Source organism: Schistocerca gregaria, unplaced genomic scaffold, assembly GCF_023897955.1.
Source record: "Schistocerca gregaria isolate iqSchGreg1 unplaced genomic scaffold, iqSchGreg1.2 ptg000180l, whole genome shotgun sequence".
Lineage (NCBI taxonomy): Eukaryota > Metazoa > Arthropoda > Insecta > Orthoptera > Acrididae > Schistocerca > Schistocerca gregaria.
The window spans coordinates 1,857,941-1,885,225 of NW_026061730.1; the positions used below are offsets into that span (position 1 = coordinate 1,857,941).

The 27,285-nt window shown below is 49.6% G+C and overlaps 18 non-coding genes across 18 annotated transcripts; all 18 read right to left on the reverse strand.

Annotated features, from left to right (window-relative positions):
* Positions 1-816: 816 nt before the first annotated feature.
* Positions 817-890, reverse strand: Trnat-agu (transfer RNA threonine (anticodon AGU)). The gene has a single exon. It is a non-coding gene; the product is annotated as a tRNA-Thr (tRNA).
* A 1,399-nt stretch (positions 891-2,289) lies between these two features.
* Trnat-agu (transfer RNA threonine (anticodon AGU)) lies at positions 2,290-2,363 on the reverse strand. Its single transcript has one exon. It is a non-coding gene; the product is annotated as a tRNA-Thr (tRNA).
* A 1,399-nt stretch (positions 2,364-3,762) lies between these two features.
* Positions 3,763-3,836, reverse strand: Trnat-agu (transfer RNA threonine (anticodon AGU)). The gene has a single exon. It is a non-coding gene; the product is annotated as a tRNA-Thr (tRNA).
* Positions 3,837-5,235: 1,399 nt separating this feature from the next.
* Trnat-agu (transfer RNA threonine (anticodon AGU)) lies at positions 5,236-5,309 on the reverse strand. Its single transcript has one exon. It is a non-coding gene; the product is annotated as a tRNA-Thr (tRNA).
* Positions 5,310-6,708: 1,399 nt separating this feature from the next.
* On the reverse strand, positions 6,709-6,782 carry Trnat-agu (transfer RNA threonine (anticodon AGU)). Its single transcript has one exon. It is a non-coding gene; the product is annotated as a tRNA-Thr (tRNA).
* Positions 6,783-8,181: 1,399 nt separating this feature from the next.
* Positions 8,182-8,255, reverse strand: Trnat-agu (transfer RNA threonine (anticodon AGU)). The gene has a single exon. It is a non-coding gene; the product is annotated as a tRNA-Thr (tRNA).
* A 1,399-nt stretch (positions 8,256-9,654) lies between these two features.
* Trnat-agu (transfer RNA threonine (anticodon AGU)) lies at positions 9,655-9,728 on the reverse strand. The gene has a single exon. It is a non-coding gene; the product is annotated as a tRNA-Thr (tRNA).
* A 1,399-nt stretch (positions 9,729-11,127) lies between these two features.
* On the reverse strand, positions 11,128-11,201 carry Trnat-agu (transfer RNA threonine (anticodon AGU)). Its single transcript has one exon. It is a non-coding gene; the product is annotated as a tRNA-Thr (tRNA).
* Positions 11,202-12,600: 1,399 nt separating this feature from the next.
* Positions 12,601-12,674, reverse strand: Trnat-agu (transfer RNA threonine (anticodon AGU)). The gene has a single exon. It is a non-coding gene; the product is annotated as a tRNA-Thr (tRNA).
* A 1,399-nt stretch (positions 12,675-14,073) lies between these two features.
* On the reverse strand, positions 14,074-14,147 carry Trnat-agu (transfer RNA threonine (anticodon AGU)). Its single transcript has one exon. It is a non-coding gene; the product is annotated as a tRNA-Thr (tRNA).
* A 1,399-nt stretch (positions 14,148-15,546) lies between these two features.
* On the reverse strand, positions 15,547-15,620 carry Trnat-agu (transfer RNA threonine (anticodon AGU)). Its single transcript has one exon. It is a non-coding gene; the product is annotated as a tRNA-Thr (tRNA).
* Positions 15,621-17,019: 1,399 nt separating this feature from the next.
* Positions 17,020-17,093, reverse strand: Trnat-agu (transfer RNA threonine (anticodon AGU)). The gene has a single exon. It is a non-coding gene; the product is annotated as a tRNA-Thr (tRNA).
* A 1,388-nt stretch (positions 17,094-18,481) lies between these two features.
* Trnat-agu (transfer RNA threonine (anticodon AGU)) lies at positions 18,482-18,555 on the reverse strand. Its single transcript has one exon. It is a non-coding gene; the product is annotated as a tRNA-Thr (tRNA).
* A 1,399-nt stretch (positions 18,556-19,954) lies between these two features.
* Trnat-agu (transfer RNA threonine (anticodon AGU)) lies at positions 19,955-20,028 on the reverse strand. The gene has a single exon. It is a non-coding gene; the product is annotated as a tRNA-Thr (tRNA).
* A 1,399-nt stretch (positions 20,029-21,427) lies between these two features.
* On the reverse strand, positions 21,428-21,501 carry Trnat-agu (transfer RNA threonine (anticodon AGU)). The gene has a single exon. It is a non-coding gene; the product is annotated as a tRNA-Thr (tRNA).
* A 1,399-nt stretch (positions 21,502-22,900) lies between these two features.
* On the reverse strand, positions 22,901-22,974 carry Trnat-agu (transfer RNA threonine (anticodon AGU)). Its single transcript has one exon. It is a non-coding gene; the product is annotated as a tRNA-Thr (tRNA).
* Positions 22,975-24,362: 1,388 nt separating this feature from the next.
* Trnat-agu (transfer RNA threonine (anticodon AGU)) lies at positions 24,363-24,436 on the reverse strand. The gene has a single exon. It is a non-coding gene; the product is annotated as a tRNA-Thr (tRNA).
* Positions 24,437-25,835: 1,399 nt separating this feature from the next.
* Trnat-agu (transfer RNA threonine (anticodon AGU)) lies at positions 25,836-25,909 on the reverse strand. The gene has a single exon. It is a non-coding gene; the product is annotated as a tRNA-Thr (tRNA).
* Positions 25,910-27,285: the final 1,376 nt, after the last annotated feature.

Below are 27,285 nucleotides of genomic sequence, written 5' to 3' on the forward strand. Positions count from 1 at the left end.
TTGTAGCGGCGAAGGTACCAGAATACAAAGGCGCGGACACGTTCATATACACAAGAGTTCCAAGTAGTTTCGATGCTCTGGTATTACGAATGCAAATTCCGTCTGTTTTGAACGTCTTAAATTGAAAGGGCGGTCACAAATTGGTCCATTTCACTCCTTGTCCACAACCATACAGCACCTGAGGTAACAAGCACATCTCGAGCCCCATTGTGCTCTCCATTGTTCATGCTAACTCAGTGCCTCGCTCTTTGCTACTGTGTAAAACTCTTGTCGTCCAACTGCAAAACACTGGGACACAACAAGTTTCCGCGTCCCCATTGCACTGATCGTACTACGAAACGCTCCCCAAACTTGGCAATCACCCATGCAGATGACTTTTCCGACTTTACGCAACGCTCACGCTAGTGACAGCCTTATTTATAGTTCGACGTCGCGCCAAAGCGAATGAGCACATTTCGCCTACGGCTTAGGCCGCTCTTCTAGTGTGGCTGCTCTGTGTCTGCAGGCAGCGAGGGGCTGCAAGCTTCCTGTGTTCGCACCTATATCACCTGTGCTTCCTTGTCAGAGACAGACTATCGCAAAACATACAACTCACTCCATGAATTGATTGCTACGGCATCTGTTATCAGCAGTCACAACCAGCAACACCAGTAGCAGCCGACTGCACGCAAAGAATGGGAACGTGCAGTGGGATTTACGTGAAATCGGCGCAATTGTGGATGCTAATCGTTCGCTTGTATCTGCCTACACACCTCTGCCGGTTGGGAATTATTCCACTTGCATGGCAAGGTGCGCATGTAGGTGTGTTAAAAATTCTGGAGGCGCTGGGTATCGATCCCAGTACCTCTCGCACACTAAGCGAGCGCTCTACCATCTGAGCTACGCCCACCCTCCCCCGATAACTAGTAGTGCTACATACAGTCATATCAACGTCACAGACCCTTGCACTCCCATTATTCCGCAGACAAACACTACTCTCTATGTATCAGTGAGGGTGTCTTTCAGGTTTCGTGCATTCTGTATCGAATCGTAGTTGGCCACAATGAAAGTGGCACGCATAACGTCGAAAATAGAGTTCAGACACCGCTCTGAGTAAGGCGAACGTGTTGTCCACCTCTAGACTTCAATGACGTTAAGCCGTGATACCTAAGACAGATCTGCACTCGATAACACCACGATAACAGCCGGTCCCCACACTTACATCTTGCTCTCCTTATGACAGTATACATCGTATCAGTCTATGACGCTGGTTTTGCAACTTCTTGCGTGCGTTTATGTTCGCCGCGACCAACACTTACCATGCACTGACCACAAAACATGGAGGAGCCGGGGCTTGAACCCGAGACCGTTCACACGTTAAGCGAACGATCTGCCAACTGAGCTACAGCTACACACACGACCAAGCCTGGCTATTCTCCATTCTTTGCGACTCTGATGTGCACGGACACGATGGTTGGTTGGTTTGTAGCGGCGAAGGTACCAGAATACAAAGGCGCGGACACGTTCATATACACAAGAGTTCCAAGTAGTTTCGATGCTCTGGTATTACGAATGCAAATTCCGTCTGTTTTGAACGTCTTAAATTGAAAGGGCGGTCACAAATTGGTCCATTTCACTCCTTGTCCACAACCATACAGCACCTGAGGTAACAAGCACATCTCGAGCCCCATTGTGCTCTCCATTGTTCATGCTAACTCAGTGCCTCGCTCTTTGCTACTGTGTAAAACTCTTGTCGTCCAACTGCAAAACACTGGGACACAACAAGTTTCCGCGTCCCCATTGCACTGATCGTACTACGAAACGCTCCCCAAACTTGGCAATCACCCATGCAGATGACTTTTCCGACTTTACACGACGCTCACGCAACGCTCACGCTAGTGACAGCCTTATTTATAGTTCGACGTCGCGCCAAAGCGAATGAGCACATTTCGCCTACGGCTTAGGCCGCTCTTCTAGTGTGGCTGCTCTGTGTCTGCAGGCAGCGAGGGGCTGCAAGCTTCCTGTGTTCGCACCTATATCACCTGTGCTTCCTTGTCAGAGACAGACTATCGCAAAACATACAACTCACTCCATGAATTGATTGCTACGGCATCTGTTATCAGCAGTCACAACCAGCAACACCAGTAGCAGCCGACTGCACGCAAAGAATGGGAACGTGCAGTGGGATTTACGTGAAATCGGCGCAATTGTGGATGCTAATCGTTCGCTTGTATCTGCCTACACACCTCTGCCGGTTGGGAATTATTCCACTTGCATGGCAAGGTGCGCATGTTGGTGTGTTAGAAATTCTGGAGGCGCTGGGTATCGATCCCAGTACCTCTCGCACACTAAGCGAGCGCTCTACCATCTGAGCTACGCCCACCCTCCCCCGATAACTAGTAGTGCTACATACAGTCATATCAACGTCACAGACCCTTGCACTCCCATTATTCCGCAGACAAACACTACTCTCTATGTATCAGTGAGGGTGTCTTTCAGGTTTCGTGCATTCTGTATCGAATCGTAGTTGGCCACAATGAAAGTGGCACGCATAACGTCGAAAATAGAGTTCAGACACCGCTCTGAGTAAGGCGAACGTGTTGTCCACCTCTAGACTTCAATGACGTTAAGCCGTGATACCTAAGACAGATCTGCACTCGATAACACCACGATAACAGCCGGTCCCCACACTTACATCTTGCTCTCCTTATGACCGTATACATCGTATCAGTCTGTGACGCTGGTTCTGCAACTTCTTGCGTGCGTTTATGTTCGCCGCGACCAACACTTACCATGCACTGACCACAAAACATGGAGGAGCCGGGGCTTGAACCCGAGACCGTTCACACGCTAAGCGAACGATCTGCCAACTGAGCTACAGCTACGCACACGACCAAGCCTGGCTATTCTCCATTCTTTGCGACTCTGATGTGCACGGACACGATGGTTGGTTGGTTTGTAGCGGCGAAGGTACCAGAATACAAAGGCGCGGACACGTTCATATACACAAGAGTTCCAAGTAGTTTCGATGCTCTGGTATTACGAATGCAAATTCCGTCTGTTTTGAACGTCTTAAATTGAAAGGGCGGTCACAAATTGGTCCATTTCACTCCTTGTCCACAACCATACAGCACCTGAGGTAACAAGCACATCTCGAGCCCCATTGTGCTCTCCATTGTTCATGCTAACTCAGTGCCTCGCTCTTTGCTACTGTGTAAAACTCTTGTCGTCCAACTGCAAAACACTGGGACACAACAAGTTTCCGCGTCCCCATTGCACTGATCGTACTACGAAACGCTCCCCAAACTTGGCAATCACCCATGCAGATGACTTTTCCGACTTTACACGACGCTCACGCAACGCTCACGCTAGTGACAGCCTTATTTATAGTTCGACGTCGCGCCAAAGCGAATGAGCACATTTCGCCTACGGCTTAGGCCGCTCTTCTAGTGTGGCTGCTCTGTGTCTGCAGGCAGCGAGGGGCTGCAAGCTTCCTGTGTTCGCACCTATATCACCTGTGCTTCCTTGTCAGAGACAGACTATCGCAAAACATACAACTCACTCCATGAATTGATTGCTACGGCATCTGTTATCAGCAGTCACAACCAGCAACACCAGTAGCAGCCGACTGCACGCAAAGAATGGGAACGTGCAGTGGGATTTACGTGAAATCGGCGCAATTGTGGATGCTAATCGTTCGCTTGTATCTGCCTACACACCTCTGCCGGTTGGGAATTATTCCACTTGCATGGCAAGGTGCGCATGTAGGTGTGTTAGAAATTCTGGAGGCGCTGGGTATCGATCCCAGTACCTCTCGCACACTAAGCGAGCGCTCTACCATCTGAGCTACGCCCACCCTCCCCCGATAACTAGTAGTGCTACATACAGTCATATCAACGTCACAGACCCTTGCACTCCCATTATTCCGCAGACAAACACTACTCTCTATGTATCAGTGAGGGTGTCTTTCAGGTTTCGTGCATTCTGTATCGAATCGTAGTTGGCCACAATGAAAGTGGCACGCATAACGTCGAAAATAGAGTTCAGACACCGCTCTGAGTAAGGCGAACGTGTTGTCCACCTCTAGACTTCAATGACGTTAAGCCGTGATACCTAAGACAGATCTGCACTCGATAACACCACGATAACAGCCGGTCCCCACACTTACATCTTGCTCTCCTTATGACAGTATACATCGTATCAGTCTGTGACGCTGGTTTTGCAACTTCTTGCGTGCGTTTATGTTCGCCGCGACCAACACTTACCATGCACTGACCACAAAACATGGAGGAGCCGGGGCTTGAACCCGAGACCGTTCACACGCTAAGCGAACGATCTGCCAACTGAGCTACAGCTACACACACGACCAAGCCTGGCTATTCTCCATTCTTTGCGACTCTGATGTGCACGGACACGATGGTTGATTGGTTTGTAGCGGCGAAGGTACCAGAATACAAAGGCGCGGACACGTTCATATACACAAGAGTTCCAAGTAGTTTCGATGCTCTGGTATTACGAATGCAAATTCCGTCTGTTTTGAACGTCTTAAATTGAAAGGGCGGTCACAAATTGGTCCATTTCACTCCTTGTCCACAACCATACAGCACCTGAGGTAACAAGCACATCTCGAGCCCCATTGTGCTCTCCATTGTTCATGCTAACTCAGTGCCTCGCTCTTTGCTACTGTGTAAAACTCTTGTCGTCCAACTGCAAAACACTGGGACACAACAAGTTTCCGCGTCCCCATTGCACTGATCGTACTACGAAACGCTCCCCAAACTTGGCAATCACCCATGCAGATGACTTTTCCGACTTTACACGACGCTCACGCAACGCTCACGCTAGTGACAGCCTTATTTATAGTTCGACGTCGCGCTAAAGCGAATGAGCACATTTCGCCTACGGCTTAGGCCGCTCTTCTAGTGTGGCTGCTCTGTGTCTGCAGGCAGCGAGGGGCTGCAAGCTTCCTGTGTTCGCACCTATATCACCTGTGCTTCCTTGTCAGAGACAGACTATCGCAAAACATACAACTCACTCCATGAATTGATTGCTACGGCATCTGTTATCAGCAGTCACAACCAGCAACACCAGTAGCAGCCGACTGCACGCAAAGAATGGGAACGTGCAGTGGGATTTACGTGAAATCGGCGCAATTGTGGATGCTAATCGTTCGCTTGTATCTGCCTACACACCTCTGCCGGTTGGGAATTATTCCACTTGCATGGCAAGGTGCGCATGTAGGTGTGTTAGAAATTCTGGAGGCGCTGGGTATCGATCCCAGTACCTCTCGCACACTAAGCGAGCGCTCTACCATCTGAGCTACGCCCACCCTCCCCCGATAACTAGTAGTGCTACATACAGTCATATCAACGTCACAGACCCTTGCACTCCCATTATTCCGCAGACAAACACTACTCTCTATGTATCAGTGAGGGTGTCTTTCAGGTTTCGTGCATTCTGTATCGAATCGTAGTTGGCCACAATGAAAGTGGCACGCATAACGTCGAAAATAGAGTTCAGACACCGCTCTGAGTAAGGCGAACGTGTTGTCCACCTCTAGACTTCAATGACGTTAAGCCGTGATACCTAAGACAGATCTGCACTCGATAACACCACGATAACAGCCGGTCCCCACACTTACATCTTGCTCTCCTTATGACAGTATACATCGTATCAGTCTGTGACGCTGGTTTTGCAACTTCTTGCGTGCGTTTATGTTCGCCGCGACCAACACTTACCATGCACTGACCACAAAACATGGAGGAGCCGGGGCTTGAACCCGAGACCGTTCACACGCTAAGCGAACGATCTGCCAACTGAGCTACAGCTACACACACGACCAAGCCTGGCTATTCTCCATTCTTTGCGACTCTGATGTGCACGGACACGATGGTTGATTGGTTTGTAGCGGCGATGGTACCAGAATACAAAGGCGCGGACACGTTCATATACACAAGAGTTCCAAGTAGTTTCGATGCTCTGGTATTACGAATGCAAATTCCGTCTGTTTTGAACGTCTTAAATTGAAAGGGCGGTCACAAATTGGTCCATTTCACTCCTTGTCCACAACCATACAGCACCTGAGGTAACAAGCACATCTCGAGCCCCATTGTGCTCTCCATTGTTCATGCTAACTCAGTGCCTCGCTCTTTGCTACTGTGTAAAACTCTTGTCGTCCAACTGCAAAACACTGGGACACAACAAGTTTCCGCGTCCCCATTGCACTGATCGTACTACGAAACGCTCCCCAAACTTGGCAATCACCCATGCAGATGACTTTTCCGACTTTACACGACGCTCACGCAACGCTCACGCTAGTGACAGCCTTATTTATAGTTCGACGTCGCGCTAAAGCGAATGAGCACATTTCGCCTACGGCTTAGGCCGCTCTTCTAGTGTGGCTGCTCTGTGTCTGCAGGCAGCGAGGGGCTGCAAGCTTCCTGTGTTCGCACCTATATCACCTGTGCTTCCTTGTCAGAGACAGACTATCGCAAAACATACAACTCACTCCATGAATTGATTGCTACGGCATCTGTTATCAGCAGTCACAACCAGCAACACCAGTAGCAGCCGACTGCACGCAAAGAATGGGAACGTGCAGTGGGATTTACGTGAAATCGGCGCAATTGTGGATGCTAATCGTTCGCTTGTATCTGCCTACACACCTCTGCCGGTTGGGAATTATTCCACTTGCATGGCAAGGTGCGCATGTAGGTGTGTTAGAAATTCTGGAGGCGCTGGGTATCGATCCCAGTACCTCTCGCACACTAAGCGAGCGCTCTACCATCTGAGCTACGCCCACCCTCCCCCGATAACTAGTAGTGCTACATACAGTCATATCAACGTCACAGACCCTTGCACTCCCATTATTCCGCAGACAAACACTACTCTCTATGTATCAGTGAGGGTGTCTTTCAGGTTTCGTGCATTCTGTATCGAATCGTAGTTGGCCACAATGAAAGTGGCACGCATAACGTCGAAAATAGAGTTCAGACACCGCTCTGAGTAAGGCGAACGTGTTGTCCACCTCTAGACTTCAATGACGTTAAGCCGTGATACCTAAGACAGATCTGCACTCGATAACACCACGATAACAGCCGGTCCCCACACTAACATCTTGCTCTCCTTATGACAGTATACATCGTATCAGTCTGTGACGCTGGTTTTGCAACTTCTTGCGTGCGTTTATGTTCGCCGCGACCAACACTTACCATGCACTGACCACAAAACATGGAGGAGCCGGGGCTTGAACCCGAGACCGTTCACACGCTAAGCGAACGATCTGCCAACTGAGCTACAGCTACACACCCGACCAAGCCTGGCTATTCTCCATTCTTTGCGACTCTGATGTGCACGGACACGATGGTTGGTTGGTTTGTAGCGGCGAAGGTACCAGAATACAAAGGCGCGGACACGTTCATATACACAAGAGTTCCAAGTAGTTTCGATGCTCTGGTATTACGAATGCAAATTCCGTCTGTTTTGAACGTCTTAAATTGAAAGGGCGGTCACAAATTGGTCCATTTCACTCCTTGTCCACAACCATACAGCACCTGAGGTAACAAGCACATCTCGAGCCCCATTGTGCTCTCCATTGTTCATGCTAACTCAGTGCCTCGCTCTTTGCTACTGTGTAAAACTCTTGTCGTCCAACTGCAAAACACTGGGACACAACAAGTTTCCGCGTCCCCATTGCACTGATCGTACTACGAAACGCTCCCCAAACTTGGCAATCACCCATGCAGATGACTTTTCCGACTTTACACGACGCTCACGCAACGCTCACGCTAGTGACAGCCTTATTTATAGTTCGACGTCGCGCTAAAGCGAATGAGCACATTTCGCCTACGGCTTAGGCCGCTCTTCTAGTGTGGCTGCTCTGTGTCTGCAGGCAGCGAGGGGCTGCAAGCTTCCTGTGTTCGCACCTATATCACCTGTGCTTCCTTGTCAGAGACAGACTATCGCAAAACATACAACTCACTCCATGAATTGATTGCTACGGCATCTGTTATCAGCAGTCACAACCAGCAACACCAGTAGCAGCCGACTGCACGCAAAGAATGGGAACGTGCAGTGGGATTTACGTGAAATCGGCGCAATTGTGGATGCTAATCGTTCGCTTGTATCTGCCTACACACCTCTGCCGGTTGGGAATTATTCCACTTGCATGGCAAGGTGCGCATGTAGGTGTGTTAGAAATTCTGGAGGCGCTGGGTATCGATCCCAGTACCTCTCGCACACTAAGCGAGCGCTCTACCATCTGAGCTACGCCCACCCTCCCCCGATAACTAGTAGTGCTACATACAGTCATATCAACGTCACAGACCCTTGCACTCCCATTATTCCGCAGACAAACACTACTCTCTATGTATCAGTGAGGGTGTCTTTCAGGTTTCGTGCATTCTGTATCGAATCGTAGTTGGCCACAATGAAAGTGGCACGCATAACGTCGAAAATAGAGTTCAGACACCGCTCTGAGTAAGGCGAACGTGTTGTCCACCTCTAGACTTCAATGACGTTAAGCCGTGATACCTAAGACAGATCTGCACTCGATAACACCACGATAACAGCCGGTCCCCACACTAACATCTTGCTCTCCTTATGACAGTATACATCGTATCAGTCTGTGACGCTGGTTTTGCAACTTCTTGCGTGCGTTTATGTTCGCCGCGACCAACACTTACCATGCACTGACCACAAAACATGGAGGAGCCGGGGCTTGAACCCGAGACCGTTCACACGCTAAGCGAACGATCTGCCAACTGAGCTACAGCTACACACCCGACCAAGCCTGGCTATTCTCCATTCTTTGCGACTCTGATGTGCACGGACACGATGGTTGGTTGGTTTGTAGCGGCGAAGGTACCAGAATACAAAGGCGCGGACACGTTCATATACACAAGAGTTCCAAGTAGTTTCGATGCTCTGGTATTACGAATGCAAATTCCGTCTGTTTTGAACGTCTTAAATTGAAAGGGCGGTCACAAATTGGTCCATTTCACTCCTTGTCCACAACCATACAGCACCTGAGGTAACAAGCACATCTCGAGCCCCATTGTGCTCTCCATTGTTCATGCTAACTCAGTGCCTCGCTCTTTGCTACTGTGTAAAACTCTTGTCGTCCAACTGCAAAACACTGGGACACAACAAGTTTCCGCGTCCCCATTGCACTGATCGTACTACGAAACGCTCCCCAAACTTGGCAATCACCCATGCAGATGACTTTTCCGACTTTACACGACGCTCACGCAACGCTCACGCTAGTGACAGCCTTATTTATAGTTCGACGTCGCGCCAAAGCGAATGAGCACATTTCGCCTACGGCTTAGGCCGCTCTTCTAGTGTGGCTGCTCTGTGTCTGCAGGCAGCGAGGGGCTGCAAGCTTCCTGTGTTCGCACCTATATCACCTGTGCTTCCTTGTCAGAGACAGACTATCGCAAAACATACAACTCACTCCATGAATTGATTGCTACGGCATCTGTTATCAGCAGTCACAACCAGCAACACCAGTAGCAGCCGACTGCACGCAAAGAATGGGAACGTGCAGTGGGATTTACGTGAAATCGGCGCAATTGTGGATGCTAATCGTTCGCTTGTATCTGCCTACACACCTCTGCCGGTTGGGAATTATTCCACTTGCATGGCAAGGTGCGCATGTAGGTGTGTTAGAAATTCTGGAGGCGCTGGGTATCGATCCCAGTACCTCTCGCACACTAAGCGAGCGCTCTACCATCTGAGCTACGCCCACCCTCCCCCGATAACTAGTAGTGCTACATACAGTCATATCAACGTCACAGACCCTTGCACTCCCATTATTCCGCAGACAAACACTACTCTCTATGTATCAGTGAGGGTGTCTTTCAGGTTTCGTGCATTCTGTATCGAATCGTAGTTGGCCACAATGAAAGTGGCACGCATAACGTCGAAAATAGAGTTCAGACACCGCTCTGAGTAAGGCGAACGTGTTGTCCACCTCTAGACTTCAATGACGTTAAGCCGTGATACCTAAGACAGATCTGCACTCGATAACACCACGATAACAGCCGGTCCCCACACTTACATCTTGCTCTCCTTATGACAGTATACATCGTATCAGTCTGTGACGCTGGTTTTGCAACTTCTTGCGTGCGTTTATGTTCGCCGCGACCAACACTTACCATGCACTGACCACAAAACATGGAGGAGCCGGGGCTTGAACCCGAGACCGTTCACACGCTAAGCGAACGATCTGCCAACTGAGCTACAGCTACACACACGACCAAGCCTGGCTATTCTCCATTCTTTGCGACTCTGATGTGCACGGACACGATGGTTGATTGGTTTGTAGCGGCGAAGGTACCAGAATACAAAGGCGCGGACACGTTCATATACACAAGAGTTCCAAGTAGTTTCGATGCTCTGGTATTACGAATGCAAATTCCGTCTGTTTTGAACGTCTTAAATTGAAAGGGCGGTCACAAATTGGTCCATTTCACTCCTTGTCCACAACCATACAGCACCTGAGGTAACAAGCACATCTCGAGCCCCATTGTGCTCTCCATTGTTCATGCTAACTCAGTGCCTCGCTCTTTGCTACTGTGTAAAACTCTTGTCGTCCAACTGCAAAACACTGGGACACAACAAGTTTCCGCGTCCCCATTGCACTGATCGTACTACGAAACGCTCCCCAAACTTGGCAATCACCCATGCAGATGACTTTTCCGACTTTACACGACGCTCACGCAACGCTCACGCTAGTGACAGCCTTATTTATAGTTCGACGTCGCGCTAAAGCGAATGAGCACATTTCGCCTACGGCTTAGGCCGCTCTTCTAGTGTGGCTGCTCTGTGTCTGCAGGCAGCGAGGGGCTGCAAGCTTCCTGTGTTCGCACCTATATCACCTGTGCTTCCTTGTCAGAGACAGACTATCGCAAAACATACAACTCACTCCATGAATTGATTGCTACGGCATCTGTTATCAGCAGTCACAACCAGCAACACCAGTAGCAGCCGACTGCACGCAAAGAATGGGAACGTGCAGTGGGATTTACGTGAAATCGGCGCAATTGTGGATGCTAATCGTTCGCTTGTATCTGCCTACACACCTCTGCCGGTTGGGAATTATTCCACTTGCATGGCAAGGTGCGCATGTAGGTGTGTTAGAAATTCTGGAGGCGCTGGGTATCGATCCCAGTACCTCTCGCACACTAAGCGAGCGCTCTACCATCTGAGCTACGCCCACCCTCCCCCGATAACTAGTAGTGCTACATACAGTCATATCAACGTCACAGACCCTTGCACTCCCATTATTCCGCAGACAAACACTACTCTCTATGTATCAGTGAGGGTGTCTTTCAGGTTTCGTGCATTCTGTATCGAATCGTAGTTGGCCACAATGAAAGTGGCACGCATAACGTCGAAAATAGAGTTCAGACACCGCTCTGAGTAAGGCGAACGTGTTGTCCACCTCTAGACTTCAATGACGTTAAGCCGTGATACCTAAGACAGATCTGCACTCGATAACACCACGATAACAGCCGGTCCCCACACTTACATCTTGCTCTCCTTATGACAGTATACATCGTATCAGTCTGTGACGCTGGTTTTGCAACTTCTTGCGTGCGTTTATGTTCGCCGCGACCAACACTTACCATGCACTGACCACAAAATATGGAGGAGCCGGGGCTTGAACCCGAGACCGTTCACACGCTAAGCGAACGATCTGCCAACTGAGCTACAGCTACACACACGACCAAGCCTGGCTATTCTCCATTCTTTGCGACTCTGATGTGCACGGACACGATGGTTGATTGGTTTGTAGCGGCGATGGTACCAGAATACAAAGGCGCGGACACGTTCATATACACAAGAGTTCCAAGTAGTTTCGATGCTCTGGTATTACGAATGCAAATTCCGTCTGTTTTGAACGTCTTAAATTGAAAGGGCGGTCACAAATTGGTCCATTTCACTCCTTGTCCACAACCATACAGCACCTGAGGTAACAAGCACATCTCGAGCCCCATTGTGCTCTCCATTGTTCATGCTAACTCAGTGCCTCGCTCTTTGCTACTGTGTAAAACTCTTGTCGTCCAACTGCAAAACACTGGGACACAACAAGTTTCCGCGTCCCCATTGCACTGATCGTACTACGAAACGCTCCCCAAACTTGGCAATCACCCATGCAGATGACTTTTCCGACTTTACACGACGCTCACGCAACGCTCACGCTAGTGACAGCCTTATTTATAGTTCGACGTCGCGCTAAAGCGAATGAGCACATTTCGCCTACGGCTTAGGCCGCTCTTCTAGTGTGGCTGCTCTGTGTCTGCAGGCAGCGAGGGGCTGCAAGCTTCCTGTGTTCGCACCTATATCACCTGTGCTTCCTTGTCAGAGACAGACTATCGCAAAACATACAACTCACTCCATGAATTGATTGCTACGGCATCTGTTATCAGCAGTCACAACCAGCAACACCAGTAGCAGCCGACTGCACGCAAAGAATGGGAACGTGCAGTGGGATTTACGTGAAATCGGCGCAATTGTGGATGCTAATCGTTCGCTTGTATCTGCCTACACACCTCTGCCGGTTGGGAATTATTCCACTTGCATGGCAAGGTGCGCATGTAGGTGTGTTAGAAATTCTGGAGGCGCTGGGTATCGATCCCAGTACCTCTCGCACACTAAGCGAGCGCTCTACCATCTGAGCTACGCCCACCCTCCCCCGATAACTAGTAGTGCTACATACAGTCATATCAACGTCACAGACCCTTGCACTCCCATTATTCCGCAGACAAACACTACTCTCTATGTATCAGTGAGGGTGTCTTTCAGGTTTCGTGCATTCTGTATCGAATCGTAGTTGGCCACAATGAAAGTGGCACGCATAACGTCGAAAATAGAGTTCAGACACCGCTCTGAGTAAGGCGAACGTGTTGTCCACCTCTAGACTTCAATGACGTTAAGCCGTGATACCTAAGACAGATCTGCACTCGATAACACCACGATAACAGCCGGTCCCCACACTAACATCTTGCTCTCCTTATGACAGTATACATCGTATCAGTCTGTGACGCTGGTTTTGCAACTTCTTGCGTGCGTTTATGTTCGCCGCGACCAACACTTACCATGCACTGACCACAAAACATGGAGGAGCCGGGGCTTGAACCCGAGACCGTTCACACGCTAAGCGAACGATCTGCCAACTGAGCTACAGCTACACACCCGACCAAGCCTGGCTATTCTCCATTCTTTGCGACTCTGATGTGCACGGACACGATGGTTGGTTGGTTTGTAGCGGCGAAGGTACCAGAATACAAAGGCGCGGACACGTTCATATACACAAGAGTTCCAAGTAGTTTCGATGCTCTGGTATTACGAATGCAAATTCCGTCTGTTTTGAACGTCTTAAATTGAAAGGGCGGTCACAAATTGGTCCATTTCACTCCTTGTCCACAACCATACAGCACCTGAGGTAACAAGCACATCTCGAGCCCCATTGTGCTCTCCATTGTTCATGCTAACTCAGTGCCTCGCTCTTTGCTACTGTGTAAAACTCTTGTCGTCCAACTGCAAAACACTGGGACACAACAAGTTTCCGCGTCCCCATTGCACTGATCGTACTACGAAACGCTCCCCAAACTTGGCAATCACCCATGCAGATGACTTTTCCGACTTTACACGACGCTCACGCAACGCTCACGCTAGTGACAGCCTTATTTATAGTTCGACGTCGCGCTAAAGCGAATGAGCACATTTCGCCTACGGCTTAGGCCGCTCTTCTAGTGTGGCTGCTCTGTGTCTGCAGGCAGCGAGGGGCTGCAAGCTTCCTGTGTTCGCACCTATATCACCTGTGCTTCCTTGTCAGAGACAGACTATCGCAAAACATACAACTCACTCCATGAATTGATTGCTACGGCATCTGTTATCAGCAGTCACAACCAGCAACACCAGTAGCAGCCGACTGCACGCAAAGAATGGGAACGTGCAGTGGGATTTACGTGAAATCGGCGCAATTGTGGATGCTAATCGTTCGCTTGTATCTGCCTACACACCTCTGCCGGTTGGGAATTATTCCACTTGCATGGCAAGGTGCGCATGTAGGTGTGTTAGAAATTCTGGAGGCGCTGGGTATCGATCCCAGTACCTCTCGCACACTAAGCGAGCGCTCTACCATCTGAGCTACGCCCACCCTCCCCCGATAACTAGTAGTGCTACATACAGTCATATCAACGTCACAGACCCTTGCACTCCCATTATTCCGCAGACAAACACTACTCTCTATGTATCAGTGAGGGTGTCTTTCAGGTTTCGTGCATTCTGTATCGAATCGTAGTTGGCCACAATGAAAGTGGCACGCATAACGTCGAAAATAGAGTTCAGACACCGCTCTGAGTAAGGCGAACGTGTTGTCCACCTCTAGACTTCAATGACGTTAAGCCGTGATACCTAAGACAGATCTGCACTCGATAACACCACGATAACAGCCGGTCCCCACACTAACATCTTGCTCTCCTTATGACAGTATACATCGTATCAGTCTGTGACGCTGGTTTTGCAACTTCTTGCGTGCGTTTATGTTCGCCGCGACCAACACTTACCATGCACTGACCACAAAACATGGAGGAGCCGGGGCTTGAACCCGAGACCGTTCACACGCTAAGCGAACGATCTGCCAACTGAGCTACAGCTACACACCCGACCAAGCCTGGCTATTCTCCATTCTTTGCGACTCTGATGTGCACGGACACGATGGTTGGTTGGTTTGTAGCGGCGAAGGTACCAGAATACAAAGGCGCGGACACGTTCATATACACAAGAGTGCCAAGTAGTTTCGATGCTCTGGTATTACGAATGCAAATTCCGTCTGTTTTGAACGTCTTAAATTGAAAGGGCGGTCACAAATTGGTCCATTTCACTCCTTGTCCACAACCATACAGCACCTGAGGTAACAAGCACATCTCGAGCCCCATTGTGCTCTCCATTGTTCATGCTAACTCAGTGCCTCGCTCTTTGCTACTGTGTAAAACTCTTGTCGTCCAACTGCAAAACACTGGGACACAACAAGTTTCCGCGTCCCCATTGCACTGATCGTACTACGAAACGCTCCCCAAACTTGGCAATCACCCATGCAGATGACTTTTCCGACTTTACACGACGCTCACGCAACGCTCACGCTAGTGACAGCCTTATTTATAGTTCGACGTCGCGCTAAAGCGAATGAGCACATTTCGCCTACGGCTTAGGCCGCTCTTCTAGTGTGGCTGCTCTGTGTCTGCAGGCAGCGAGGGGCTGCAAGCTTCCTGTGTTCGCACCTATATCACCTGTGCTTCCTTGTCAGAGACAGACTATCGCAAAACATACAACTCACTCCATGAATTGATTGCTACGGCATCTGTTATCAGCAGTCACAACCAGCAACACCAGTAGCAGCCGACTGCACGCAAAGAATGGGAACGTGCAGTGGGATTTACGTGAAATCGGCGCAATTGTGGATGCTAATCGTTCGCTTGTATCTGCCTACACACCTCTGCCGGTTGGGAATTATTCCACTTGCATGGCAAGGTGCGCATGTAGGTGTGTTAGAAATTCTGGAGGCGCTGGGTATCGATCCCAGTACCTCTCGCACACTAAGCGAGCGCTCTACCATCTGAGCTACGCCCACCCTCCCCCGATAACTAGTAGTGCTACATACAGTCATATCAACGTCACAGACCCTTGCACTCCCATTATTCCGCAGACAAACACTACTCTCTATGTATCAGTGAGGGTGTCTTTCAGGTTTCGTGCATTCTGTATCGAATCGTAGTTGGCCACAATGAAAGTGGCACGCATAACGTCGAAAATAGAGTTCAGACACCGCTCTGAGTAAGGCGAACGTGTTGTCCACCTCTAGACTTCAATGACGTTAAGCCGTGATACCTAAGACAGATCTGCACTCGATAACACCACGATAACAGCCGGTCCCCACACTTACATCTTGCTCTCCTTATGACAGTATACATCGTATCAGTCTGTGACGCTGGTTTTGCAACTTCTTGCGTGCGTTTATGTTCGCCGCGACCAACACTTACCATGCACTGACCACAAAACATGGAGGAGCCGGGGCTTGAACCCGAGACCGTTCACACGCTAAGCGAACGATCTGCCAACTGAGCTACAGCTACACACACGACCAAGCCTGGCTATTCTCCATTCTTTGCGACTCTGATGTGCACGGACACGATGGTTGATTGGTTTGTAGCGGCGATGGTACCAGAATACAAAGGCGCGGACACGTTCATATACACAAGAGTTCCAAGTAGTTTCGATGCTCTGGTATTACGAATGCAAATTCCGTCTGTTTTGAACGTCTTAAATTGAAAGGGCGGTCACAAATTGGTCCATTTCACTCCTTGTCCACAACCATACAGCACCTGAGGTAACAAGCACATCTCGAGCCCCATTGTGCTCTCCATTGTTCATGCTAACTCAGTGCCTCGCTCTTTGCTACTGTGTAAAACTCTTGTCGTCCAACTGCAAAACACTGGGACACAACAAGTTTCCGCGTCCCCATTGCACTGATCGTACTACGAAACGCTCCCCAAACTTGGCAATCACCCATGCAGATGACTTTTCCGACTTTACACGACGCTCACGCAACGCTCACGCTAGTGACAGCCTTATTTATAGTTCGACGTCGCGCTAAAGCGAATGAGCACATTTCGCCTACGGCTTAGGCCGCTCTTCTAGTGTGGCTGCTCTGTGTCTGCAGGCAGCGAGGGGCTGCAAGCTTCCTGTGTTCGCACCTATATCACCTGTGCTTCCTTGTCAGAGACAGACTATCGCAAAACATACAACTCACTCCATGAATTGATTGCTACGGCATCTGTTATCAGCAGTCACAACCAGCAACACCAGTAGCAGCCGACTGCACGCAAAGAATGGGAACGTGCAGTGGGATTTACGTGAAATCGGCGCAATTGTGGATGCTAATCGTTCGCTTGTATCTGCCTACACACCTCTGCCGGTTGGGAATTATTCCACTTGCATGGCAAGGTGCGCATGTAGGTGTGTTAGAAATTCTGGAGGCGCTGGGTATCGATCCCAGTACCTCTCGCACACTAAGCGAGCGCTCTACCATCTGAGCTACGCCCACCCTCCCCCGATAACTAGTAGTGCTACATACAGTCATATCAACGTCACAGACCCTTGCACTCCCATTATTCCGCAGACAAACACTACTCTCTATGTATCAGTGAGGGTGTCTTTCAGGTTTCGTGCATTCTGTATCGAATCGTAGTTGGCCACAATGAAAGTGGCACGCATAACGTCGAAAATAGAGTTCAGACACCGCTCTGAGTAAGGCGAACGTGTTGTCCACCTCTAGACTTCAATGACGTTAAGCCGTGATACCTAAGACAGATCTGCACTCGATAACACCACGATAACAGCCGGTCCCCACACTAACATCTTGCTCTCCTTATGACAGTATACATCGTATCAGTCTGTGACGCTGGTTTTGCAACTTCTTGCGTGCGTTTATGTTCGCCGCGACCAACACTTACCATGCACTGACCACAAAACATGGAGGAGCCGGGGCTTGAACCCGAGACCGTTCACACGCTAAGCGAACGATCTGCCAACTGAGCTACAGCTACACACCCGACCAAGCCTGGCTATTCTCCATTCTTTGCGACTCTGATGTGCACGGACACGATGGTTGGTTGGTTTGTAGCGGCGAAGGTACCAGAATACAAAGGCGCGGACACGTTCATATACACAAGAGTTCCAAGTAGTTTCGATGCTCTGGTATTACGAATGCAAATTCCGTCTGTTTTGAACGTCTTAAATTGAAAGGGCGGTCACAAATTGGTCCATTTCACTCCTTGTCCACAACCATACAGCACCTGAGGTAACAAGCACATCTCGAGCCCCATTGTGCTCTCCATTGTTCATGCTAACTCAGTGCCTCGCTCTTTGCTACTGTGTAAAACTCTTGTCGTCCAACTGCAAAACACTGGGACACAACAAGTTTCCGCGTCCCCATTGCACTGATCGTACTACGAAACGCTCCCCAAACTTGGCAATCACCCATGCAGATGACTTTTCCGACTTTACGCAACGCTCACGCTAGTGACAGCCTTATTTATAGTTCGACGTCGCGCTAAAGCGAATGAGCACATTTCGCCTACGGCTTAGGCCGCTCTTCTAGTGTGGCTGCTCTGTGTCTGCAGGCAGCGAGGGGCTGCAAGCTTCCTGTGTTCGCACCTATATCACCTGTGCTTCCTTGTCAGAGACAGACTATCGCAAAACATACAACTCACTCCATGAATTGATTGCTACGGCATCTGTTATCAGCAGTCACAACCAGCAACACCAGTAGCAGCCGACTGCACGCAAAGAATGGGAACGTGCAGTGGGATTTACGTGAAATCGGCGCAATTGTGGATGCTAATCGTTCGCTTGTATCTGCCTACACACCTCTGCCGGTTGGGAATTATTCCACTTGCATGGCAAGGTGCGCATGTAGGTGTGTTAGAAATTCTGGAGGCGCTGGGTATCGATCCCAGTACCTCTCGCACACTAAGCGAGCGCTCTACCATCTGAGCTACGCCCACCCTCCCCCGATAACTAGTAGTGCTACATACAGTCATATCAACGTCACAGACCCTTGCACTCCCATTATTCCGCAGACAAACACTACTCTCTATGTATCAGTGAGGGTGTCTTTCAGGTTTCGTGCATTCTGTATCGAATCGTAGTTGGCCACAATGAAAGTGGCACGCATAACGTCGAAAATAGAGTTCAGACACCGCTCTGAGTAAGGCGAACGTGTTGTCCACCTCTAGACTTCAATGACGTTAAGCCGTGATACCTAAGACAGATCTGCACTCGATAACACCACGATAACAGCCGGTCCCCACACTTACATCTTGCTCTCCTTATGACAGTATACATCGTATCAGTCTGTGACGCTGGTTTTGCAACTTCTTGCGTGCGTTTATGTTCGCCGCGACCAACACTTACCATGCACTGACCACAAAACATGGAGGAGCCGGGGCTTGAACCCGAGACCGTTCACACGCTAAGCGAACGATCTGCCAACTGAGCTACAGCTACACACACGACCAAGCCTGGCTATTCTCCATTCTTTGCGACTCTGATGTGCACGGACACGATGGTTGATTGGTTTGTAGCGGCGATGGTACCAGAATACAAAGGCGCGGACACGTTCATATACACAAGAGTTCCAAGTAGTTTCGATGCTCTGGTATTACGAATGCAAATTCCGTCTGTTTTGAACGTCTTAAATTGAAAGGGCGGTCACAAATTGGTCCATTTCACTCCTTGTCCACAACCATACAGCACCTGAGGTAACAAGCACATCTCGAGCCCCATTGTGCTCTCCATTGTTCATGCTAACTCAGTGCCTCGCTCTTTGCTACTGTGTAAAACTCTTGTCGTCCAACTGCAAAACACTGGGACACAACAAGTTTCCGCGTCCCCATTGCACTGATCGTACTACGAAACGCTCCCCAAACTTGGCAATCACCCATGCAGATGACTTTTCCGACTTTACACGACGCTCACGCAACGCTCACGCTAGTGACAGCCTTATTTATAGTTCGACGTCGCGCTAAAGCGAATGAGCACATTTCGCCTACGGCTTAGGCCGCTCTTCTAGTGTGGCTGCTCTGTGTCTGCAGGCAGCGAGGGGCTGCAAGCTTCCTGTGTTCGCACCTATATCACCTGTGCTTCCTTGTCAGAGACAGACTATCGCAAAACATACAACTCACTCCATGAATTGATTGCTACGGCATCTGTTATCAGCAGTCACAACCAGCAACACCAGTAGCAGCCGACTGCACGCAAAGAATGGGAACGTGCAGTGGGATTTACGTGAAATCGGCGCAATTGTGGATGCTAATCGTTCGCTTGTATCTGCCTACACACCTCTGCCGGTTGGGAATTATTCCACTTGCATGGCAAGGTGCGCATGTAGGTGTGTTAGAAATTCTGGAGGCGCTGGGTATCGATCCCAGTACCTCTCGCACACTAAGCGAGCGCTCTACCATCTGAGCTACGCCCACCCTCCCCCGATAACTAGTAGTGCTACATACAGTCATATCAACGTCACAGACCCTTGCACTCCCATTATTCCGCAGACAAACACTACTCTCTATGTATCAGTGAGGGTGTCTTTCAGGTTTCGTGCATTCTGTATCGAATCGTAGTTGGCCACAATGAAAGTGGCACGCATAACGTCGAAAATAGAGTTCAGACACCGCTCTGAGTAAGGCGAACGTGTTGTCCACCTCTAGACTTCAATGACGTTAAGCCGTGATACCTAAGACAGATCTGCACTCGATAACACCACGATAACAGCCGGTCCCCACACTAACATCTTGCTCTCCTTATGACAGTATACATCGTATCAGTCTGTGACGCTGGTTTTGCAACTTCTTGCGTGCGTTTATGTTCGCCGCGACCAACACTTACCATGCACTGACCACAAAACATGGAGGAGCCGGGGCTTGAACCCGAGACCGTTCACACGCTAAGCGAACGATCTGCCAACTGAGCTACAGCTACACACCCGACCAAGCCTGGCTATTCTCCATTCTTTGCGACTCTGATGTGCACGGACACGATGGTTGGTTGGTTTGTAGCGGCGAAGGTACCAGAATACAAAGGCGCGGACACGTTCATATACACAAGAGTTCCAAGTAGTTTCGATGCTCTGGTATTACGAATGCAAATTCCGTCTGTTTTGAACGTCTTAAATTGAAAGGGCGGTCACAAATTGGTCCATTTCACTCCTTGTCCACAACCATACAGCACCTGAGGTAACAAGCACATCTCGAGCCCCATTGTGCTCTCCATTGTTCATGCTAACTCAGTGCCTCGCTCTTTGCTACTGTGTAAAACTCTTGTCGTCCAACTGCAAAACACTGGGACACAACAAGTTTCCGCGTCCCCATTGCACTGATCGTACTACGAAACGCTCCCCAAACTTGGCAATCACCCATGCAGATGACTTTTCCGACTTTACACGACGCTCACGCAACGCTCACGCTAGTGACAGCCTTATTTATAGTTCGACGTCGCGCTAAAGCGAATGAGCACATTTCGCCTACGGCTTAGGCCGCTCTTCTAGTGTGGCTGCTCTGTGTCTGCAGGCAGCGAGGGGCTGCAAGCTTCCTGTGTTCGCACCTATATCACCTGTGCTTCCTTGTCAGAGACAGACTATCGCAAAACATACAACTCACTCCATGAATTGATTGCTACGGCATCTGTTATCAGCAGTCACAACCAGCAACACCAGTAGCAGCCGACTGCACGCAAAGAATGGGAACGTGCAGTGGGATTTACGTGAAATCGGCGCAATTGTGGATGCTAATCGTTCGCTTGTATCTGCCTACACACCTCTGCCGGTTGGGAATTATTCCACTTGCATGGCAAGGTGCGCATGTAGGTGTGTTAGAAATTCTGGAGGCGCTGGGTATCGATCCCAGTACCTCTCGCACACTAAGCGAGCGCTCTACCATCTGAGCTACGCCCACCCTCCCCCGATAACTAGTAGTGCTACATACAGTCATATCAACGTCACAGACCCTTGCACTCCCATTATTCCGCAGACAAACACTACTCTCTATGTATCAGTGAGGGTGTCTTTCAGGTTTCGTGCATTCTGTATCGAATCGTAGTTGGCCACAATGAAAGTGGCACGCATAACGTCGAAAATAGAGTTCAGACACCGCTCTGAGTAAGGCGAACGTGTTGTCCACCTCTAGACTTCAATGACGTTAAGCCGTGATACCTAAGACAGATCTGCACTCGATAACACCACGATAACAGCCGGTCCCCACACTAACATCTTGCTCTCCTTATGACAGTATACATCGTATCAGTCTGTGACGCTGGTTTTGCAACTTCTTGCGTGCGTTTATGTTCGCCGCGACCAACACTTACCATGCACTGACCACAAAACATGGAGGAGCCGGGGCTTGAACCCGAGACCGTTCACACGCTAAGCGAACGATCTGCCAACTGAGCTACAGCTACACACCCGACCAAGCCTGGCTATTCTCCATTCTTTGCGACTCTGATGTGCACGGACACGATGGTTGGTTGGTTTGTAGCGGCGAAGGTACCAGAATACAAAGGCGCGGACACGTTCATATACACAAGAGTGCCAAGTAGTTTCGATGCTCTGGTATTACGAATGCAAATTCCGTCTGTTTTGAACGTCTTAAATTGAAAGGGCGGTCACAAATTGGTCCATTTCACTCCTTGTCCACAACCATACAGCACCTGAGGTAACAAGCACATCTCGAGCCCCATTGTGCTCTCCATTGTTCATGCTAACTCAGTGCCTCGCTCTTTGCTACTGTGTAAAACTCTTGTCGTCCAACTGCAAAACACTGGGACACAACAAGTTTCCGCGTCCCCATTGCACTGATCGTACTACGAAACGCTCCCCAAACTTGGCAATCACCCATGCAGATGACTTTTCCGACTTTACACGACGCTCACGCAACGCTCACGCTAGTGACAGCCTTATTTATAGTTCGACGTCGCGCCAAAGCGAATGAGCACATTTCGCCTACGGCTTAGGCCGCTCTTCTAGTGTGGCTGCTCTGTGTCTGCAGGCAGCGAGGGGCTGCAAGCTTCCTGTGTTCGCACCTATATCACCTGTGCTTCCTTGTCAGAGACAGACTATCGCAAAACATACAACTCACTCCATGAATTGATTGCTACGGCATCTGTTATCAGCAGTCACAACCAGCAACACCAGTAGCAGCCGACTGCACGCAAAGAATGGGAACGTGCAGTGGGATTTACGTGAAATCGGCGCAATTGTGGATGCTAATCGTTCGCTTGTATCTGCCTACACACCTCTGCCGGTTGGGAATTATTCCACTTGCATGGCAAGGTGCGCATGTTGGTGTGTTAGAAATTCTGGAGGCGCTGGGTATCGATCCCAGTACCTCTCGCACACTAAGCGAGCGCTCTACCATCTGAGCTACGCCCACCCTCCCCCGATAACTAGTAGTGCTACATACAGTCATATCAACGTCACAGACCCTTGCACTCCCATTATTCCGCAGACAAACACTACTCTCTATGTATCAGTGAGGGTGTCTTTCAGGTTTCGTGCATTCTGTATCGAATCGTAGTTGGCCACAATGAAAGTGGCACGCATAACGTCGAAAATAGAGTTCAGACACCGCTCTGAGTAAGGCGAAAGTGTTGTCCACCTCTAGACTTCAATGACGTTAAGCCGTGATACCTAAGACAGATCTGCACTCGATAACACCACGATAACAGCCGGTCCCCACACTTACAGCTTGCTCTCCTTATGACCGTATACATCGTATCAGTCTGTGACGCTGGTTTTGCAACTTCTTGCGTACGTTTATGTTCGCCGCGACCAACACTTACCATGCACTGACCACAAAACATGGAGGAGCCGGGGCTTGAACCCGAGACCGTTCACACGCTAAGCGAACGATCTGCCAACTGAGCTACAGCTACACACACGACCAAGCCTGGCTATTCTCCATTCTTTGCGACTCTGATGTGCACGGACACGATGGTTGGTTGGTTTGTAGCGGCGAAGGTACCAGAATACAAAGGCGCGGACACGTTCATATACACAAGAGTTCTAAGTAGTTTCGATGCTCTGGTATTACGAATGCAAATTCCGTCTGTTTTGAACGTCTTAAATTGAAAGGGCGGTCACAAATTGGTCCATTTCACTCCTTGTCCACAACCATACAGCACCTGAGGTAACAAGCACATCTCGAGCCCCATTGTGCTCTCCATTGTTCATGCTAACTCAGTGCCTCGCTCTTTGCTACTGTGTAAAACTCTTGTCGTCCAACTGCAAAACACTGGGACACAACAAGTTTCCGCGTCCCCATTGCACTGATCGTACTACGAAACGCTCCCCAAACTTGGCAATCACCCATGCAGATGACTTTTCCGACTTTACACGACGCTCACGCTAGTGACAGCCTTATTTATAGTTCGACGTCGCGCTAAAGCGAATGAGCACATTTCGCCTACGGCTTAGGCCGCTCTTCTAGTGTGGCTGCTCTGTGTCTGCAGGCAGCGAGGGGCTGCAAGCTTCCTGTGTTCGCACCTATATCACCTGTGCTTCCTTGTCAGAGACAGACTATCGCAAAACATACAACTCACTCCATGAATTGATTGCTACGGCATCTGTTATCAGCAGTCACAACCAGCAACACCAGTAGCAGCCGACTGCACGCAAAGAATGGGAACGTGCAGTGGGATTTACGTGAAATCGGCGCAATTGTGGATGCTAATCGTTCGCTTGTATCTGCCTACACACCTCTGCCGGTTGGGAATTATTCCACTTGCATGGCAAGGTGCGCATGTAGGTGTGTTAGAAATTCTGGAGGCGCTGGGTATCGATCCCAGTACCTCTCGCACACTAAGCGAGCGCTCTACCATCTGAGCTACGCCCACCCTCCCCCGATAACTAGTAGTGCTACATACAGTCATATCAACGTCACAGACCCTTGCACTCCCATTATTCCGCAGACAAACACTACTCTCTATGTATCAGTGAGGGTGTCTTTCAGGTTTCGTGCATTCTGTATCGAATCGTAGTTGGCCACAATGAAAGTGGCACGCATAACGTCGAAAATAGAGTTCAGACACCGCTCTGAGTAAGGCGAACGTGTTGTCCACCTCTAGACTTCAATGACGTTAAGCCGTGATACCTAAGACAGATCTGCACTCGATAACACCACGATAACAGCCGGTCCCCACACTTACATCTTGCTCTCCTTATGACCGTATACATCGTATCAGTCTGTGACGCTGGTTTTGCAACTTCTTGCGTGCGTTTATGTTCGCCGCGACCAACACTTACCATGCACTGACCACAAAACATGGAGGAGCCGGGGCTTGAACCCGAGACCGTTCACACGCTAAGCGAACGATCTGCCAACTGAGCTACAGCTACACACACGACCAAGCCTGGCTATTCTCCATTCTTTGCGACTCTGATGTGCACGGACACGATGGTTGATTGGTTTGTAGCGGCGAAGGTACCAGAATACAAAGGCGCGGACACGTTCATATACACAAGAGTTCCAAGTAGTTTCGATGCTCTGGTATTACGAATGCAAATTCCGTCTGTTTTGAACGTCTTAAATTGAAAGGGCGGTCACAAATTGGTCCATTTCACTCCTTGTCCACAACCATACAGCACCTGAGGTAACAAGCACATCTCGAGCCCCATTGTGCTCTCCATTGTTCATGCTAACTCAGTGCCTCGCTCTTTGCTACTGTGTAAAACTCTTGTCGTCCAACTGCAAAACACTGGGACACAACAAGTTTCCGCGTCCCCATTGCACTGATCGTACTACGAAACGCTCCCCAAACTTGGCAATCACCCATGCAGATGACTTTTCCGACTTTACACGAAGCTCACGCAACGCTCACGCTAGTGACAGCCTTATTTATAGTTCGACGTCGCGCTAAAGCGAATGAGCACATTTCGCCTACGGCTTAGGCCGCTCTTCTAGTGTGGCTGCTCTGTGTCTGCAGGCAGCGAGGGGCTGCAAGCTTCCTGTGTTCGCACCTATATCACCTGTGCTTCCTTGTCAGAGACAGACTATCGCAAAACATACAACTCACTCCATGAATTGATTGCTACGGCATCTGTTATCAGCAGTCACAACCAGCAACACCAGTAGCAGCCGACTGCACGCAAAGAATGGGAACGTGCAGTGGGATTTACGTGAAATCGGCGCAATTGTGGATGCTAATCGTTCGCTTGTATCTGCCTACACACCTCTGCCGGTTGGGAATTATTCCACTTGCATGGCAAGGTGCGCATGTAGGTGTGTTAGAAATTCTGGAGGCGCTGGGTATCGATCCCAGTACCTCTCGCACACTAAGCGAGCGCTCTACCATCTGAGCTACGCCCACCCTCCCCCGATAACTAGTAGTGCTACATACAGTCATATCAACGTCACATACCCTTGCACTCCCATTATTCCGCAGACAAACACTACTCTCTATGTATCAGTGAGGGTGTCTTTCAGGTTTCGTGCATTCTGTATCGAATCGTAGTTGGCCACAATGAAAGTGGCACGCATAACGTCGAAAATAGAGTTCAGACACCGCTCTGAGTAAGGCGAACGTGTTGTCCACCTCTAGACTTCAATGACGTTAAGCCGTGATACCTAAGACAGATCTGCACTCGATAACACCACGATAACAGCCGGTCCCCACACTTACATCTTGCTCTCCTTATGACAGTATACATCGTATCAGTCTGTGACGCTGGTTTTGCAACTTCTTGCGTGCGTTTATGTTCGCCGCGACCAACACTTACCATGCACTGACCACAAAACATGGAGGAGCCGGGGCTTGAACCCGAGACCGTTCACACGCTAAGCGAACGATCTGCCAACTGAGCTACAGCTACACACCCGACCAAGCCTGGCTATTCTCCATTCTTTGCGACTCTGATGTGCACGGACACGATGGTTGGTTGGTTTGTAGCGGCGAAGGTACCAGAATACAAAGGCGCGGACACGTTCATATACACAAGAGTTCCAAGTAGTTTCGATGCTCTGGTATTACGAATGCAAATTCCGTCTGTTTTGAACGTCTTAAATTGAAAGTGCGGTCACAAATTGGTCCATTTCACTCCTTGTCCACAACCATACAGCACCTGAGGTAACAAGCACATCTCGAGCCCCATTGTGCTCTCCATTGTTCATGCTAACTCAGTGCCTCGCTCTTTGCTACTGTGTAAAACTCTTGTCGTCCAACTGCAAAACACTGGGACACAACAAGTTTCCGCGTCCCCATTGCACTGATCGTACTACGAAACGCTCCCCAAACTTGGCAATCACCCATGCAGATGACTTTTCCGACTTTACACGACGCTCACGCAACGCTCACGCTAGTGACAGCCTTATTTATAGTTCGACGTCGCGCCAAAGCGAATGAGCACATTTCGCCTACGGCTTAGGCCGCTCTTCTAGTGTGGCTGCTCTGTGTCTGCAGGCAGCGAGGGGCTGCAAGCTTCCTGTGTTCGCACCTATATCACCTGTGCTTCCTTGTCAGAGACAGACTGTCGCAAAACATACAACTCACTCCATGAATTGATTGCTACGGCATCTGTTATCAGCAGTCACAACCAGCAACACCAGTAGCAGCCGACTGCACGCAAAGAATGGGAACGTGCAGTGGGATTTACGTGAAATCGGCGCAATTGTGGATGCTAATCGTTCGCTTGTATCTGCCTACACACCTCTGCCGGTTGGGAATTATTCCACTTGCATGGCAAGGTGC